The following is a 14,064-nucleotide window of genomic DNA, read 5'->3' as shown; positions in this document are numbered from 1 at the left end:
TCTACTAGCATAAATAAAATCTCATTCCAGTTTGTTTGTTTGTTTAGCTTTAATCAAACAACTCCAAGCCTGAACATGATGGTTGAGTTGTCAAAATACCGTGCACATAGAAAGCCGAGCCTTATTTTTTTTACCGTATTAACTTAGTTATGTTTTGGTGCTGATTTTCATAAAGAAAGAGAGGAAGAGTGAACTAATCAGTAATCACTCAAGAAAATCCAAACGTGATTTTAAGGATCAATTAATCCAACGGGAAATGAGAGGATACGGGTGTTCTTATTCATGTTTTACTTACAATCAATGCAACCTCTATTTCGATTATAAATTTTTGATGCACATCATACTAATGGTCGATTACTATGTGTATTATATCTTTTGCTAGATATCCTTTAGCACCTTGTATGGAAAAAAAACCATGAAACTATGCAACTTTCATTCAAATGACAAAAAGGTGATTTATAATAATCAAATTATTAAGGAATGTTACAAAGATTTACAAACCAGTTTTTAATTGATGTTAGGCATTAATGCACGTGTAACTACGACCACAAAGTTGAGATGTGTTTTTTATACTACAAGAACATTCAAATTGGAATCCTCTATCTCCATCTCTGTAAAATTATATTTTAGACTCGTAAAAATCATATGTATATTTAAATCTAAAATATAGGGACGGAGAAAATTGAGTACACCCGAATTTACAGAGTTCACAAGTGAATTGATATCAACTCACAAACTAGTGTTACAATATGCATATTAATATTGATCTGTAAATTCACATTTAAATTTTCACTTTGTCAATTATAAAATTTTATATTAAACATTCAATACAAGTTATAACATAAGCATATAAAATGTTGTGTTCCTACTTAAATCAATGTGAAAAATAATTCTCTAATTTTTCATTTTTTATGGTTGTCTAAAGAACCTTTCCTGCAGTTATAAAAAAAAATGGATTCTCGAAGCACCCGCTACAGAATACATTAGAGGAACCAATTTTTATAAATGCAATACCTCATTTCATTCCAATTCTTTCACATACCAAATATATATATATATATAATCCTTTGTTACATGAACAAATGTTCAAAAGAATGGTTAAAGACCCCCCACCGCAGTTTTTGGGATCTTTAAATGCTTAATTTGGATAGAATTTCCCTTTGTTTTTAAAGATTTAGACATCCGAAACAACTTATCCTACAACTTCAAACCGACATATCCATGATGACGGATTTATTTCGTAAAAGTGGGTAGCAAGCATACCTCTACAACTTTGATGCAGCAGGAGAGGGGGTGGTCTTCTGGCTTTCCTTATTAACCCTTCTTGAGTTATTGTTGCAACAAGCTGAATACAAACATACATAAGTTAGGCTATTTGGGAACAAAAACTTATTCTTTGACTTTTGAGGTCAAAATTGGTGTGTTGTCCGTATACCTCTCCTTTTCTGTTGAACATTTGCCCGCTAACGAATCCACGGGCATTGTGGAGCAGTAGGACTAGATATCTGTAAAACAAAGAGTGATGTTTTGTGTAAGAAAAGGTAAATGTAAAAGCCGAAAGCCAAAAAAAGACAATAGACTTTTGTTCTAATTGGCACTTTACCACAAACAACAACCACTCGTCTGCTCTAATAGGCCGGTGAAACCACATCCTTAAAAAAAATTAAAAAAAATTAGCAAGACGAGATCAATACTATTACAAAAGAATGTATAACAGCAGCACCAAGTGCAGTGATGCCACATTACTTGGTCTAAAAACTATTATCCAACAACTTGTGGTAGTAACTTACTAACTTTAATATGCCTATTTGAAACACTGATTATTTAGAAAAAGTTTTTAGTATTACGGGGTCAAACCAACCTGACCCGTTTTAAGATGGCCATGCAGGTGCACTTCATAGGTGATGAAGGTATAATAATACATACACTACGAAGTAATAAACATAACAATCTGTTTCAATAGTTAAAGCTCCTAAATGCTTACGAGTGATCCAAGCTAACAGAGGACGTCTTCAAGCCTTTTGCACGGTGAGGATTCAGACTCACATTTAAAAAATATGAGATCTGAAGTGTATGCTGCAACACATCTGCAATAAATCATTTGCAGATACTTCATAAATAATATCAAGATTGACAGATGGAGATACAAATGTTTATACAGAGCTATAAAAGTGACTACTCACCTATGCAAAGCCTCATCATCTGAGAGTTTTCCTTTTGCTTTGAACCAGTACTTCAAACTGCAGTTAAAAAAATAGGCACTGAATAACAATAACTTCAATGAAGTAGGTAAAAGATTAGTTATGCTTCCATGAAACAATTGTCTGACCTTGCAGGGACGTTTATCATAGTTGGTTGAATTACTAGGCTCACAAAAACCTTATTCTCAATAGGGCCACGGGATAAACTTTGGCTGATGCAACTTTATTACGGTAAAAGCCCTGTAACAATAAATGCAGTTGTTACACACCTTACGTGTGGTATTGCTTAACAGGGCAACAGCCGGTCAAAGTGTATTTTAATGCATAAAAATATCCAAAATCCTTAATTCAAAGAGTTTACTTTATCAGTGAAACAAAGTTATTTCTGTGTTTTTAGGTCAACCTGACACATACCCACAAATAAACCGATTTCACAAGAACCGACTTTGACCTGCTTGTTTTGTCAAATCTACACAATAATGCAACTTGTAGAAAAGATATGGAATTTACATGGGAAAGGACGAGGATCAATAAGGCGTCTGTCCCGCAAATCTTCCATTGATAAAAGCTGCAAATATCAGAGTTAATTAAAATAGTAATTTTAAGTAGTGAGCAATTTAGTTCTGGTACCAGTTTCTGGATCAGGGACAGCTGGCATTGACGGTAACTGGTGATCAAACCCCTACTTCTTCCTTCTGTAAATACGAACCACATACTTGATCAATATAACAACTGGAAAGAATTTAAATTGCACTTCTGCAACTATTAATCGACATATATACATTAAAATCAAAACTTAGAATCAAAAAGAAGTGTCAAAGATTGGCTGTATGCAATCATTGTGGAAAAACCATAAGGTACCTGAAATGATGCAATCATTGTGAAAACCACAACTCCTTTCTGTATTGCATCTATCCTTCGGGTTGCAAAACTATTGCCGTCACGTACACGATGGACATGATATATAATTGGAACTGCAAACATATACAAATTGCAATAACTATTACACTTATAAGCATTGAACAATATACAAGTATACAACATACATGATAACAGGTTATTAGATAGGGTTGCTTATAATCCAAAAAATATGAACAAAGGACTCACTTTCAAGATCTCCAACAAGAAGAAAGTAAACATGCAAACTATGAACAATCTTGAGCGAATCAACAGTTTTTGATGCTGCAGCCAATGCCTGCATAAAGTCAAGTGTTTAGAAAAAAATAAAATATCTAAATGAAACTGTATTTTCTTATGGAACTGTGATGAAAAATTGAAAACTTATCATTAAAAAATCTGATTTCTGATCTTTAGCTTGTTAATAGTTGATATATTCACATCCAATTAATTAAAATCCAGATTGTTTTCTTTAAATTTGAACTCAGGTATTCATGATCAATTTGACTAAACATTTAACAAATTCTATTTTGAATCATTCTACAAAGATTTAAGGTGTTGGACCTATTATTATGTTAACATTTATAACGAACGAAAAGAAGGTGCATATGCAGATGATCTTGTATACTGCTGATAGATAACATCTAATACCTGTCCTATGAACTGTCCTCCAAACACTTTCCCAAATCGTGGAGCATCAGGCAATGTGACCCCTTTGAATATGTTGACCTTCATAAAAATCATAACAAACACAAGTTATTTTTGTTTCTTGAACATACTGCACAGACACATCTTGATGCTGCTAAGAAGATAGCATACTGCACACTCTAGCCTGCTAAAATCATAAAAAATGTGAATATTCTAAATCTTGCTTACATACTTCTATAGGCTCAAGATGCAATATGCTCTCAACAAGTGAGCATGCTTCAGCAGTTTGTTCTGCACTCCAGATTGATTTTGATTGCAACAAATGGCAATGCTCATGGGGCAGCACTAAGCAGGTCAGCTGTCACGAGAAACCAGTTAGAGACATGCTTCATGACTAAAAGTGGGAAAACGGGTCGGGTAGGATTGTTAACGGGTCAAACAAATTCTGGGTAGAAAGTAGAAACGGTCAACCACATTGAATTGACCCACACACTTTTCGTCCAAATTGTAAAACAATTAGTGAGTAACTAGTCAGTCATATATGATTAGAAAAATGACATTATTATTCATTAATAGGCTGATAGCTAATTTTAAATAAAATGATTCATGAGGCTTTAAGAACTAAAAATGCACTCTGGGAGACTTTTGACCGTTCCATTTTTAGATAACTTTTCCGTTGACCTGTTAAAAGTATTTAAGTCTAAATTGACACCGCTATTATCAGACCCATTAAAGAGAGAAAACAACCAAACTGAGAAAGTACATAAAAAGAAAAGAAAAAATATATATGCAAAAACCTTAGTGAGAGCAATGACATCTGCTTGATGCGCAGAGACCGACACCCCTGCAATACATTTAAATATATTATAAATACTCATTAGGCTCAAGACTGTGCATCTAGAAAGCACAACACTAAAAATATCTACCAGCATTATGCATATAAAAAGCTATATATTTTTTTTCTTTGAAAGAAAAAGTACATAAAAGTTAAAGATGGTGACGAATCATCATGGAATATTCGTCTTCAAATGCCTTCTTGTTTTATAAGGAAACAAACTATTGATGCATACAATTATTGTGAAAGATCAAAACCCTAAACAATTTATAAGCAAGAATATGATTACGAAACATCAGGCTCTCACCATTTCCAAAATAGTCATAACGTTTAAGTAGGAACTCTGGCCGATTATGCCCATCTCCATGAATATAGCCAGAGACCTCCGCCTGCAAAAGTTAGTTAATCATAATAGTATAAGCTAAAATCATATATGAATCTAAATTTTAAAATACCAAGCCACATGTTACACAAAAGCAAAGTTACCTCGCCTTCCCATATGAAGTAAATTCCATTCGCAGCCTCTCCCTCTCGAACAACATATTCTTGGGGTTCTTGACAAACGAAATTACAACTAATAAGTCATTAAACATCTAAAAGATATTTCTTTAATTTAATATTTAACATGTCCAAACACATAATTCTAATAACAAAGTTTACAATATAAATATTTTGTATCCATTCAAACTAGCATCATGAGCAAAGTTTATTAATTATACTACTATAACTCTATAAGTCATAACTTGATTACGAAATTTGTCTCCTATCAACCCTGCATTTCCACAGTTAAGTCTATATCCATCCACCAACACCACACACACTAATCAAAATTCTAGGAATCAATATTACTCAAGATTCAACAAAAATCTACAAGCACATAAACTTGAACCCTGATTTTCTCCCAAACCACTAATCATCAAAACATCAAATTCATAACATCAGAGCTTAAAACATTTCTTTTACGCTACTCTTTTATTATTTGTTACATAAGAATTTAAACTCATAAGATAAATTAGAAAAAAAAATCAACTACAATCACTGATTATCAAACCATCAAATTCAACAAAAAAAAATATCATCCTAGAGCATACGAAAAAATAAAAAAAAAACTACTAGAATCACTGGTTAACAAACCATCAAATTTAACAAAAAATCATCATCCTAGAGCATATTAAATAAGATAAAATAAAAAACTACTGGAACCATTGATTATCACACCATTAAATTCAAGAAAAAATAATCATCCTGTAGTATATTACTGTTAAAAAAAAGTTGCTACTAGAATCACTGTTTATCAACCATCAAATGCAACAAAAAATCATCATCCTATAGCATTTTACCGCAAAAAAATTGCTACTAGAATCACTGATTATCAAACCATCAAATTCAACAAAAAAAAAATCATCATCCTAGAGCATATTAAAAAGAATCTACTAGAATTACTGATTATCAAACCATCAAATTCAACAAAAAATAATCATCCTATAGCATATTACCGTTAAAAAAAATTGCTACTCGAATCACTGATTATCAAACCATCAATAAAAAATCATCATCCTACAGCATATTCTCTTAAAAAACAAAAAAAAACCTACTAGAATCACTGATTATCAAACCATCAAATGCAACAAAAAATCATCATCCTATAGCATTTTACCGCAAAAAAATTGCTACTAGAATCACTGATTATCAAACCACCAAATTCAACAAAACAAATCATCATCCTAGAGCATATTAAAAAAAATCTACTAGAATTACTGATTATCAAACCATCAAATTCAACAAAAAATAATCATCCTATAGAATATTACTATTAAAAGAAATGCTACCTGAATCACTGATTATATCAAACCATCAAATTCAATAAAAAATCATCATCCTACAGCATATTCTCTTAAAAAACGTAAAAAAAAACCTACTAGAATCACTGATTATCAAACCATCAAATTCAACAAAAAATCATCATCCTATAGCATATTACCATTAAAAAAAATGCTACCTGAATCACTGATTATATCAAACCATCAAATTCAATAAAAATCATCATCCTACACCATATTCTCTTTTTTTTTTAAAAAAAAAAAACTACTAGAATCACTGATTATCAAAGCATCAGATTCAAGTCTTCAACACAAAAATCATCATCCTACAGCAAATCACCTTTAAAAAAAACACTACTGCTACTAATATAACTAACTGACTATCAAACCATCAGATTCAACAAATCAACATCATCCTACAACAATTACCATAACGTTTAACAATCACAGCCTGTGCAATTTTCCTTAGCGATAAACTCGGAAGCCTCTGAAGCAACGGCACGCCACCTAAGAACTCGATCACTGTTCATTCATCATCCATTTCATCACAAACAATTACAAATTCAACTTATTAATCCATAATTATACATTCAAAATTGAAACAAATTAGGAAATTAGGGTTTGTATATTACGTACCTGCTTCCGAGCTGAACATATTGAATGTTGACCACAACTTTTGGGAACGAAACCGTGTTTTTAGCTATTTATATTTATATCGTCGGCGTTATAATAAGTGGGAATAGATGATAAAAGATCCTGTACGATTCTGGTATAAATTATTATTATTATTATTATTATTATTATTATTATTATTATTATTATTATTATATAACATTATTATAATGGTCGTTTAAAAAGAAAAAAATATATTATTATAATATTACATTGAGTTGACTATTTTTTGTATTATTTTAGCATTTAAAACATGTTTGAAGGTTTGAGAACAATATCGTCTATGAAATTAATATCAAGGCTCAAACGATGGCTTTATAACTTTTATTCATCGAATTTGGTCGTTAAGTTTGTTAAGGTACTGACACTAAACTTTAATAATAAATTGGTTAGCAAAGCACGTGCATTGTGGCGGGGAAGTGACGAATTTGGTCGGTATTGATTAATTTCGTTATGGAGCGTTATGGCGATAAATTGACGCGAATTTGATTGATACATGTTAGGTTTGTTATGACGTGTTACGAAGCGACGCGAATTAGGTTGATATCGTCGGGGTATAACGTGGGCACAATGAGAAAAGGTCCGGTACGGATTCGGGTATAAATTATTATTATTATTATTATATTAAAGTTGACTATTTTGATCATTATTATTATTATTATATTAAAGGTGACTATTTTGATCGTCTGTATATTAGGCTTTTAGCATTTAAAACTGTTGGGAATTTCAGTTAAAGGCCGTTATTTGGCGTGCAAGGTTAAGTAACAAGATTTAAGGAGTGGATAATTATAGACAATTAAATGTGCTTAGATTTAATTGTTAGTATAATTATTGTGTTCTATTGTTTAGCAATCCTAGCTGTAGTCTAAATGTGATAGGTTAGATTATAAATACTTGTGCTTTGGGGTTTAGAGATTGTAATTGAGTTTTGTGAAGTTTCTCAATAATAATATTCGTGTTCATGTGTTTGTTCATGTTCAATACCTGGTACCAATTCCATTAAAAACATATTTGAAGCTTTGAACAATGTTGTCTATGAACTAAATATCAAGCCTAAAACGGTGGTTTAGTTCAGCAAATTTGGTCGGTAAGTCGTTAAGATACCGGCACTAAGCTTTAAATATAAATGAGTATAACAAAACTCATGCATTATTGAGACGACGAATTGACACGAATTTGATTGATATCGGTTAGGTTTGTTATAGCATGTTACTAAGCGACGCGAATTAGGTTGATATTGTCCATATAATTTGAGAACAATGAGAAAAGATCTGGTACGGATACGGGTATAAATTATTATTATATCAAAGTTGACTAATTTCATAGTTTGTATTTTAGCCTTTTAGCATTTAAAACATGTTTGAAGCTTTGAACAATGTCGTCTATGAACTAAATATCAAGCAATGTTTTAAAATTCGGTTTGTATTGGCCGGTTGAACTAGTAATACTAGGTTTCGCATATTAGATCGGTATTTTGAGCATGGTATTTTTGGACTATTTGTTGGAACATCGAACCGACGATTTTTTTCTAAAATATTGGTTTAAACCAGCAAACTGGAATGAGTTAAAACTCGGTTTTAAAACATTGTTATCAATGCTGAAACAATGGTTTTTTTAGCAAGTCGGTAATGAATAAGTTCGTTAAGGTTCCGACACTAAATACTAAAAGTAAATTTGTATAACAAAACTCGTGCATTGTGGCAGAGAAGTGACGCGGATTTGAGTGATATCGGTTAGTTTCGCTATGGCATGTTACGAAGCGACGTGAATTCGCCTGTTAAACGGTGTTAATCCTAAACCCTAAAAATCAATTAGTAAACACCTTAAAATATGTAACGTTTTTTTTAAGAAAGTATAACATAATTTAAAACAATAAAAACTTATGGATATAATATAAAAATAATTTTAAAGGAAAAAAATTCTTTTTAAAAGTTCGCTTCAAAGAAAAAAAAAGTTTGGTTCAGCTATCAATCGGGCTCAACCAATGTTGTTCGTATCATGTTCATTACTTCATCCGGTCTTCTTTTGTTCATTTCATATGGATGTTTTAATGCTTTTAATTCTCATTTGTATCTTGAACATTATATCATTTCACAGTGGAGGCTCATCATATCGCTCATCAGGTTTGTTTTGATCTAACTTTTTAGCGTCGTATTATTATTTTAATTTTTTATCGATTTCAAATTGAATCAGTCTTTGCTTGAGTGTTTGTTCAGTTTCATTTCTTACCGTATCTCTTCAATAGGCTCTTGCTTAATTCATCTTTCTTGGATTCAAATCATTTTTCTAACTAGGTTTAGTTCGGTTTATGTGATAATTGATATTTAGACCGATTTCTGTTCCAATTGATATAATTTATTGTTCGTTTTGATGTCAATGGGTCAGGTGTCTAAAAGCCCATTTGTTGCGACATCATTTACTATTAAGGTTTGTGTCACGTTGGGGGATTGTTAGGCCTTGAGTCATCACTGGGCTTAACTAGTTAATATTAAGAAATTAAATGTTATCTTTCAAGAAATTTAGTTAAAAGGGGAAAACGTCAAATCGATCAAGCAAGTTCAAAGTTGCCCAAAACCTATATCTAATTTTATATGTGATTGAGATTATTATTGTTGTAATTATATTGTTTTAATTAATAGTCAAAATGAGCAAAATGATTATTACATATATTACACACACACACACAAAAAAAAGTGTTTGTAGATCAACTCAACCTGACCTATTTTGGCGCATACCAAAACGCTTAGTCAAACTTTCAACAAGAACCCGCCACCTAACCTTTCCATCTCGGCATCTTGCCACCTCTTCTACTTCCATGTCTTGAGTGTGTATTTGTGAGTGTAGATTTACATATCTGTGTATATCGGTTATGCAAGTCAAATCACACGAGGCTCAAAAGTCAAATAGTCAAAAAAGAAAAAGAGGGAGCATCATTAAAAAAAGTATCAAGTATACTCTAGTTGATATTGAAGTTATGGTTCAATGGCATGAATGTGATAGTTAAAGCTTGAGATCTTATGGTCTTAGGTTTGAAACCTGACTCATGGGTTTTCTTACAGTATTAGTTTCCTTTTTGACGGTGAGACTTAAAACGTCAAAATCAATATGATTGGCTGAGATTCCATCTCAGAGTGACTCACTCGACTATTAAAGGTAGTAAACGTGGGTTGGAAAAAAAAGGGAAAGAAAGAAAAAAAAGTACAACGCAACAAAATCCCACATTTTTTAGAATGTAGATAGCTGATTAGTTGGGCCACCATTGGGCCTGTTGGAATGACTTGTTTTTCAGGCCTAAAGACTAAAGCCTTGTTTCTCTTACCCCATTATTTTTGAGATCTCATGTTCTGGTTTTATCTATACTCTCTAATAAAAGGCTACAAGTTATAAACCTTGTCATTTTTACATTAAACCTCATCTTTTTTAACAAATTTATAATAGTAAAATAATACTTACCATTTTTAAAATTTATGCTTCAAAATGCGTTAATTTAATATAATATTTACTTTCTATTTTTTTCAAATATTTGATATTTATAAATATTTTTTAATTCAAAATTGTTTTAAAGACTATGCAACAACTGTATTAATAGTATTTAACGGGTTTATTGTTTCTTGTATACTGATTATTTATTAAATATTGTATTTTCAAGAACTACTCGTGTACTACACGATTTTATTTTGTTTTTTTTCAAAACAAAGTTGGAGCTATAAATTATCCCCCTGTGTTCTATCCAATATATTATTTTGTACCTCGTGTGTTTTTTTACAACTTTACAAGTTAGATTCCTAAACTTTAGGTTTAAGAATTTTAAATGTTTGAATGAGTACAAAATTTATCCCAAGGTTATTTGACTGTCAAATGAGTTGGCTAAGGTTCAAACTTCAAAGTTTAATGAGTTATTTTACAAGGTTCCATGAACCAACTTGTCTCTTCAAACTCCTTTTTTAGTGTTGTGTTTGGCTTTTGCTTATTTGATGGATTATGATGTCATTAAATCATTATGTAAAAATCTATTATTGTCGAGTGAGATGTGAAGATGGACTGATGGAGTCGAATAAGGGTAATTGACTTGTCAATTTTTGTTTCAGTCAACAAACTAAAAGACAAACTTACACAAAAAAATCAAGTTGAGTAGTTTATAATTAAGGGGTACAAATGTATAATGTACCCCTTTAAGGGGTACACATACTCACATTTACTACCTTTATCAACACTTCTCCACCTCTTATTACCTCATTTGACGTATCAATTACTTTATTGACATGGTCAAACGTATTACGAACTCCAACTCTTCATTTTGTATAAAAATAATTATTATAGCACAACATGTTCAATCGAAACTATACACGAGAAGCCCATAAACGTAAGATTGTTTAGCAGACATGTAATTTTTATTGGTGAATCTTTTTAAATATGTCAGATCAACCGTGTTATTTAACTATCAGATATAAAAACTGAACACCGAACATAAGTTAGCACATAAGAAAAAAAATTGATTCAACCTTAACTTGTATATCTTACTTTATTAAAAAGAAGTTGAACCTTCTTGATGCATTGATAAAGGCTTGTGGAAAAATTAGTACAGAAAAGCGAAATCTCTGGAGGGTAGTATATGTCATTATACATGGGTGCATAAATGCTTTTTTTTATTAGAATGTAGTTAATAAAAGATAATTGTAATATATATTATTATTTTTAGATAAATTCTAGATAATATTTTCATGAGAAATTTTCTTTTTGAAATGTCAAGGAAGCACACTGTGACACTACATTATTATATTTCATATGTGTATAAGTTAATTCACTTTGACTATTGTATATGTCATTAATTGTATTTGAAATTCTTATCAATGTCTTTAATTTTTAATTTTGATCGACGTTTACTTGTTTGACATTATTAAAAGATTTAATTTTTAATTAAGAGAGGTCCCGATTTAAAACGTAGATAAAAGCGAGATTTATTGGTGTAAAAGTAGAGTGAATAACATTAATAATTATAAAATACAGAAAATTCAAAAATATTTAAAAAGTAAATAACTTTAAGTTAAAAGGTAATAATGAATATCTTAAACTATTTAATTTTTTTTTTAACTTCACTCGATTTTCTTATTTTCAAAATCATTGAATTTGAAAGTCATTGAATATGAAGTCTTGGGTTGAACCGCTCCAATTTCACCTATGATCAATCAAAATTCAAAACTATCATTTGGGTCATTTATTAAATTTGGGTAAGCAGGCATCTTCTTTTTTTAAACGACGACAGTTTACAGTATAACTCGATAATCGCAGGCTAGCTTAGGCTGACCCCGGGTTGGACCCTCAGAGAATTTCCCTCGAAGGGCGTAACCCGTGGTTCCCAAATTCTTCCCACGTCCTCAGGGGAACCTTCTCCCCTATGCCCTTTATTTTTCCATGCATTTCTTTTCCTTTCCTTCCTTAAGTGGAACTGAGAACACAACGTCAATGTCACTTGTCACTAGGTGCATCGCCACAAGATTCAAAACCATACGACGTAATGCAGGTTTGGATAAAACCCCCCATTTTGACTTGGATTTGAAATGGTTACCTCCCGAAGGAAACCTTTTTCTTATCCTCATTGTCATAACCAACTGAACTAGCCCAGAAGGTTGGGTAAGTGGACGTCTAACCGGAAACTATAAGGCACAACCAATTTATTCACTTATATTTTTATAAATTCAAACGTCTCAGTCCAATTCCAGTGGTCTTAGACTGCCTCACAGCATATTTGATCCAGGAGTATGCCACTATTTTCCAACTTAATAGAATATACCGGTATGCAACTTATGTTCAATTTGGTCATCGCTTATTTCGAACTTAAAGATACATGCGCATCTAAAAAAGACGTGTCACGTGATTGCGAATTTGTGTATCAAGTGTTGATGAATGGTTAGTACGTCGAAACCCAGAGTACATTGCACAAACATTTAAAAGGAGGATTTCCTTGCTTAAAGGATTAGTTATACAAATTGTTGGGGATGTGAGGCAACTAACGATATCAAGAAGGTTACAACAGGAGTTCTAAAAACAGTTTCGCAGTGTAATCCTCAAAGAAAGACGATAAATATACAGCTATGTTCAAAAGGACCTCACATGAGTGCATAGAATACTTTTGCATATTGACTATGAAGTTATATGGTAAAGAGAACTTGTGTAGGCCAACTAGTCATGACATTGCACTTATGTACAACGCACATGAAGCTAGATGAGGCCTACCAGGATTGCTCAGTAGCAAAAACTGTATGTGTATCGTTTGGATGTCGTGTGCAACACATTTGGGAGGCCATATATGAGAGGTGATCACATATATCCGGCGATATCACTCATAGAGATGCTGTCAAATGATTTATGTTTTACGCACACATACTTTGGTCATGCTGTTATAAGTTCGATTATTCACGGACCGTTAGCAACAAATACGTTAAAAGTTGAGACCGTCAATAGCCAATTTATTAGTTAGAACCGATAGTGACAAAAAGACAATATTAAAATTAATAAAGCCCATTATACTTTTTTTTAATGCACATAAACAAACTCATATACAGACTTTACTTTCATGATTTTTTTATGTCTGTTTTGAAAGTGCAATACCATTTCCATTTTCATGTTTTTTTTCAAGTGTGTGGGTTTTACATAAATACACTTAATAAAAAATAATTTTTTTTATTTTTATTTTTTCTAGATCTAAACCCTTCACTTTAGTTCACCATTTTTCTATTTGACAAAATACCTTATTAACTTATTTTATTATTTTGTTGGATCATGGGTTAAAAAGTTGACTGCGAATTATATTTTCCAATGTGCCATTTGTTTAGGTTCAAATTCCTTCCGGTTTACTTCATTGACTTCCGGTTTAAGTTATGAAAATATTATTTTCCATCTCGTTGCTAAGAACATGGTATGATTATAATCCGTGTATTTGCTGTCCTATTCGAACATATATTTTTAGAAATGAAAATAACAACTTGCAAGT

The 14,064-nt window shown here is 31.7% G+C and overlaps 1 pseudogene across 1 annotated transcript; it reads right to left on the bottom strand.

The window, feature by feature from the left end:
* Nucleotides 1–1,126: 1,126 nt before the first annotated feature.
* On the bottom strand, nt 1,127–7,111 carry LOC143625380 (acyl-CoA hydrolase 2-like; annotated as a pseudogene). Its single transcript, XR_013152268.1, has 16 exons — nt 7,038–7,111; nt 6,831–6,923; nt 5,068–5,135; nt 4,889–4,970; nt 4,544–4,590; nt 3,979–4,104; nt 3,750–3,827; nt 3,309–3,396; nt 2,998–3,175; nt 2,616–2,769; nt 2,380–2,441; nt 2,184–2,240; nt 1,985–2,087; nt 1,604–1,652; nt 1,436–1,505; nt 1,127–1,345 (listed from the first exon to the last, which is right to left on the bottom strand). The product of XR_013152268.1 is annotated as an acyl-CoA hydrolase 2-like (transcript).
* Nucleotides 7,112–14,064: the final 6,953 nt, after the last annotated feature.

Source organism: Bidens hawaiensis, unplaced genomic scaffold (genome assembly GCF_021521415.1).
Source record: "Bidens hawaiensis isolate Kalapana, Puna unplaced genomic scaffold, B.hawaiensis_p1.1 tig00004105_1, whole genome shotgun sequence".
NCBI lineage: Eukaryota > Viridiplantae > Streptophyta > Magnoliopsida > Asterales > Asteraceae > Bidens > Bidens hawaiensis.
Note: the sequence above shows the minus strand (reverse complement) of the source record. Positions and strands in the feature narration are given on the sequence as shown.